This window comes from Bos javanicus, chromosome 19 (genome assembly GCF_032452875.1).
Source record: "Bos javanicus breed banteng chromosome 19, ARS-OSU_banteng_1.0, whole genome shotgun sequence".
NCBI lineage: Eukaryota > Metazoa > Chordata > Mammalia > Artiodactyla > Bovidae > Bos > Bos javanicus.
In genome coordinates, this window is record NC_083886.1 from 40,168,404 (window position 1) to 40,174,436 (window position 6,033).

The following is a 6,033-nucleotide window of genomic DNA, read 5'->3' on the forward strand; positions in this document are numbered from 1 at the left end:
GCACTGGGCCATTAGCTGGACCTGAAACTGACTGGCAGACCTCTCACTGGAAAGGGTAATGGGCCCAGGTATAGTCTAAGCACACACTCTACAGGATTAGTTGTCAGCTCCTGATGCTTCTGAGCTGGTCAAGGTTCAGCCCTGAGTCACGTGGCAGGGCCAGCCCAGTGATTTATCTGGGATTCTAAGCAGTTGGTAGCAAAAGCCCAACAGATATTATGCCTGGTTCAGGTGCCCCCAAAATACCTCCTTGGAATCTAGACCTAATTTCATAGCATCCCCCCATTTCTGGCTCTGTTGTTTGTATTGGACAGACATTGAGAACAGGAACTGCATTTTATCCGTCCTTATCCCCAGCTGCCCTGATAGTACCTGCTCACTGTACACTTATTCAAGGATTTCTTGAACACCTGTTGTCTCTCCTACCCTCATGGAGCTTATGTTCTAGTAGAGGAGTCAGATGGGAAAAAAAATTTAATAAATGAAACAATTATAAATTGTGATAAAGAGTAAGAAGACACAAGGGGCAACAATAAAGAATAATTTTTTGGAGGGTGGGAATCTGCTTTAGATAAAGTAGTCAGAGAAGGTCCTCTGATGAGGTAATGTTTAAGCTAAACTTTAAAGGGTAGGAAGGAGTGTTCCTGGTTGAATAAGTGGGTGAAGTTGTGTGACTTTGGATGTTACCTCTCTCACCTGAGAAAACTGGTGATTGGTCTGAATCCCTTCTAAGAACCCATATTATCAGGGTTCATCACGATAGAGACAGAAAAAGGTAAAACCCAAGGTCCTGGGGAAAGTGGGGGGTGAGAGGAAAGGCGGGACTGTGGTGGATGGCTGAGTTACTGATGGGAGAGACAGAAGCAGGGCCCAAGTCACCCCAACATGTTTTCTCCTTGGAAATCAGGGTGGGGACTGTCTCCCACTCCCAGGACTCTTGCTCTGGAGAAACACTATTTTTCCTGTCCCATTCTTGCCTGAAATGGAGGCGGTGGTGTTAGCAGCTGGCAAAAAGATTGAATCAAAATAAAATGCAGATGACTCAAATAGAATCAGGCAGGCAGAAAAATTGATTAGACACATGTGACAATGCTGGATTCGGTTGCCACCTTAGCCCTCCCGTTCTAGACCCTAGAAGATTAGGGTTTGCTCCAGAACCATCCTGGGATTCCAACTGTAGCTGATAGTCTTCCATCATATCAGGGGTTTGTTTGCACAGTGGTGGCAAGACTCATTCCTTCACCAGATCCCCGTTTCTGTGGAGGTAACGTACATCCTCCAATCAAATCTGCAAGGTTTGGGTGCAAAGTTTATAACTATTTTGTGCTTCATATTTTTCACAACTATGTGCATTTCTGCTGTCTCCCAATTAAAAATTAGTCTATAGGCATACCTTGTTTTATTGTACTTCATTTTATTGCACTTCCCAGATACTGTTTTTCACAAATTGGAAGTCTGTGGCAACCCTGCATCGATCAAGTGTATTGGCACCAATTTTCCCACAGCGTTATTTTTAAATGAAGGTACGTACATTCTTTTTCAGACATATTGCTGTTGCACACTTAATTGACTACAGTATAATGTAACTTTTATGCACAGGGAAACCAAAAAATTGGTATGACTTCGTTTATCAAGATGATCGTCTCTTTATCAGGACGGTCTATTAACAGAATCCACAATACCGTTGAGGGAGGTATACCTCTACTGAATTTTTGAATACTATGTGCTGTCCAGCAGACGTGAGCTCCATGGGAAGGAGGTTTTATTTGCTTCATTCACCACTGTATCCCTGGAGCCTGGCACATAATTCAGTGATAGTTATTGATCAGTTAATTAATGCATGTTGAGATCCTGTGCTTAGAACTTTCTATTTTCCTTCATTGGGATCCCTATTTTGCAGACGAGGAGTCTCCCGATCAGAAAAGAAGAATTTGCACAAGGTTATACTCTAAGGACTTAGAATATTTCGAAGGGCAGGGCTCAGAAAGTAGGAGGCATTGCTCATTGGAATGAAGAGCTAATTCACAGGAAGCCATTTCTTAATTCTTTTCTTCAGGATGGTGACAGGCTGCCCCTCTGCATCCAGAGCTCAGGCCCGGCTCCAAAGCTGAGACGTACTTTGCTTTCAAACAAGAAGGTATGTTCCATACCAAGAGTTAAGCTCAGGAACTTACGGCCTAGGAGCATTTGGGAGAGGGAACAGCTCAGGCCTCCTACCCAGGCTGCACTGCCCATGATTGGCTGATGGCACAGGGGTAATTCAGAGGTGGAATGCACTTTCGGGCCACCATGCACCAATATCCACCCTGCTCCCCGGCCCTGGTTCCCCAAAGCTTCTATCTCAGAGGGCAAGTGAAACAGAGAAGTACAAGGAGAAGGTTCAAACTCCAGCTGGGAGTAAGGTTGGCTTTAGGAAGTATGTCACACACCTCCTGCCTCCATCCTTGAGCTGAGGTTGACAGTTGACAAATGGTTCACAGTGGACCTCAGAATCAAGGCAAAATGACTTCATCGTTTAATTCCGAAACCCCTTTCATCCATGTCTCTCCCTGCTTGTTACCTGTAAGCTTGCTGGGAGCAGTGGCTCATCTGCTTATTCTTGAGCCGCGCACAGCAGTCTGCAACAGTCCAGCGGGACAAGCGCAGCATGGGGAGTCAGCACTGCTTCGCTTACCAGTCTTTGGGCAAGGTTCTTGCCCCTTCTGCACTTCTTTTCTCCTCTGTGAACTGGGACTAAAATGGTGTCTTTGTTATAGGGTTGATGACGGTTACTTGTATTAGTTTATTTAAGATGCTTATTACAAGCCTGGCATCTTGTTAAGTGCGTAAAATGAACACTGTATGACTAACTATTGACTAATCCTGCTCCCATTTCTCTAACCCAAGGTTGAGAGGCTAGCCTGAAGTCATCCAGCAAATGAGGGTAAGAGCCAGAAGCCCAAGCCTCTGCCCTTCAAAGGCTAAGTGATGCCATTTCAGAGACTCCCTCAGTCATTAGTTCAACAAATATTTATAAAGGTCTACTATACTTCAGACACTGCCCTAGGCTGAGGAAAACAGTCAAGGTCACCAGATTTGGGAGCCTTCATTATAGTTGGCAAATCTGGCAATAAATAAGCAACAGATGTACCTTTACATAGTGCTGTGAAGGAAACGGATGGCCCATCTTAAATACATACAGTATGGGTCCTTGTTTTATATCACTAAGATGGACAGGATCGTCTAGGACAAATCAGAGAAAAGCTTGCCTTTTGGCATCTGACTGGCCAGGGTTTGAACTCTAGCTCCATTGTGACCTTGGTCTGATAAATTACCCTTTCTGCCCCTCAAGCCTGTATATTCTCCCATACAGCATTCTGCTAAGGTTGTGAGAATTAAGGTATAATAAAACATAAAAAATCTCAGCGTTTACAATTTTTCACACCAGAGAGGTCAGGCTGGAATCCTTGACGAGGCCAGGTGCAACTAACCTTGTACTTTTATGTCCTTTCTCAGCGTTAGTTGAGAAGGGAGTTCAATAGGAATGGGGAATTATCTGGAGGACTGTTGGGAAGATCCTTCGGGGACGCAGCTCCTCCTCATTAGATAATGAACAGATACCATTCTTTGCTCCAAGTATACTTTCAATGGAGAAATGTTCTTGCCATCACTCAAAATTTAATGCAGTCTAGTAAGAATTACAAGTTATCCTCTAAAACCCAGTAATCTCCAAAGTTGGGTACAGAAAAAAAATATTAGAACTCCTACTTATATTTATTTTTCATATGATTGCTTTTTAATGTTTTTGTGTCTTATGATCACACAATGTACAGGTACAGTAGCACAGGCATATCATCTATCAACACATAGGGTGTGCATGGTCAAAACTTTCTTACTGACGGGTGTGCGGTCAGAAATGGTGAAAGGCCACGTGGAGGCTAAGGTAGGAAACGAAGGTCAGCCCTCATTTTACTCGCCCAACATAAAGTAAGAAAGTGCACTTTTCCATAAAGTAGCCTGCAGGCATCTCACTGCACTAATAAACCGCAGGGTGAAAGAAAGGACCGTTTCTTAATCTCAAGTTAGTGTTCTTTCCTCTGTAAGTTTCGGGTCTAGGGGGGCAGAGGTGGGGAAAGAGTGTAAGCAGAAATTAAGTACACGCTGCAAACTAAAAAATCCAACTTTTGGATAAGCCATTAGACAGACCAGATCATTAGCCTGAAAAGTATGCACAAGACAGGACAGGCTCCAGCAGTTTCAGATTTCTCTGGACAGGAAACCTCCTCCACGTAGTTCTTTCTCACTGCCTCATTTGTAGCAAACTGTTCCTCACTCATTTCCCACTGTACTACAGTAGAGCTTGTCCTTAGATGTGGCCTTCCTCTCCCCAACTCACACATCTATCACCATACATACCAGCTTCTTTCAAACAGCTCATTTCACCTCCAAAAAGGTGACACCATCTAGAACCAAAAATGAAGCAGCAAAATGTTGAAAATAAAAATAAAGCGGACTTTATTTAGAAGATAAAGGTGGTGGTATCAGTTTTGGTTAATGAAGTTGGGCTCAAGTGTTTTAACAGGTCTTTTACTGCCATCACAGACTGGCATGCCAAGGGCATTCTGAATGCCAATTACAGATTGAAGTTGTCTAAAAATCCAAGATGCTATCAAAAGCTGATGGAGTTTGAATTTTTCTTCAACTTGGACCAACACACTTTTATATAAGAGTGACTAGATTACTTGGTTCTGAAAATGAAACTACTACACTGAGCAATTCCCCTCCTCCACAAGTCCCTAAGGCAGTGTTGCAGTTGCCTCTGACAGCCAAAATCTCAACATTTCAACAGAAGGGAGCTGGGAGGAACTGGGGAAATGAAAAGCAAAATTAATAAATGTAATTGATACAGGCAGCTGCCACTTGTGGCAAACCAAAGCCTAGTCTGATGCCCATTTTCTTCACATTTCACTGACATCTTACCAGACAGTAATGACATTCTTGAAGGAATGTGCCAAGACTAGAGTGGGGAAGGCCCAGACAGTGAGTGGACAGAATGCATTTTGCATCCAGTTGCCTTAGGTGTTACAGTTGATTAAGGACAAATACCCAGTGGGAAGACCTACTAGCCAAAGGTAACTAGAAAAGAGGAGGATAATAAATGCATAACCAGTGCAAAGAAAACTGCGAGGCACCAAGACCACAAACCAACCAGCCCACTTTCCTCCTCTCCATCACTGAACGGATCTGGGAGAAAGCATTAGTAACAGCACTTGTCAACTGCTTCCCTGGAACAAAACATGACAAAACACACGGAAGGTTTTGTTTTCGTTATGGTTCTCGGTGTACTTTATTCTCCTGCTGTCTAGCTAAGCAGCCCACACAGGACAGAAATGGGTAGCACTGAGGAATGATCAGATTTTTTTTCTCCCCAATATTCCTGCCCCCTCCCTAAGCCCTGACCAACCCTTATCAGGAATGGTTAGTAGATCATCCTTTCCCTCAAGGAACAACTAAATTTTAAACAAGGCATTAGAAGGCCAGGTCTCTTCATAGGGCTTAGGAGCTGGTGTGAGCTTTTTATTCACAATGGAGCATCTTTCCTTCAGACACCTGGATTTTTTTTTTTTTTTTGTACACTGGTTCATAGATCGGCACTTGACTTTGAACCTGGCACCAAAAGGCACAATATCTGATACCCTGTACAAGAGCTATTAGAGATGCTGCCATATGGATGGGCTAAACTGAGCCAATCCCACTTATGAATGGAAGGCCTGAACAGGGAGTTGGCAGAGAGAAAAAAAGTAAGCCCGTATTTTTTGCTAGAATGGAAGTAAAAGTGGGAAGTTAAGGTCTTATTTTTTAATCCTCCAAATACCAGGAAGCAATTTAAAATCTTCCTTGGTGCTTTTGAAAGCAGCATGTTCAAAACGCCAGCAAAAACTCCTAATAATTGCAAAACCAAAAGGGGATCAAAGCTCACCAACATCCCTCCTTATTGCTGAAAGAGGCTAAAACCAAAATTCAAGGTGCCCTGTTCCTTTGTAAAAGGGAAAA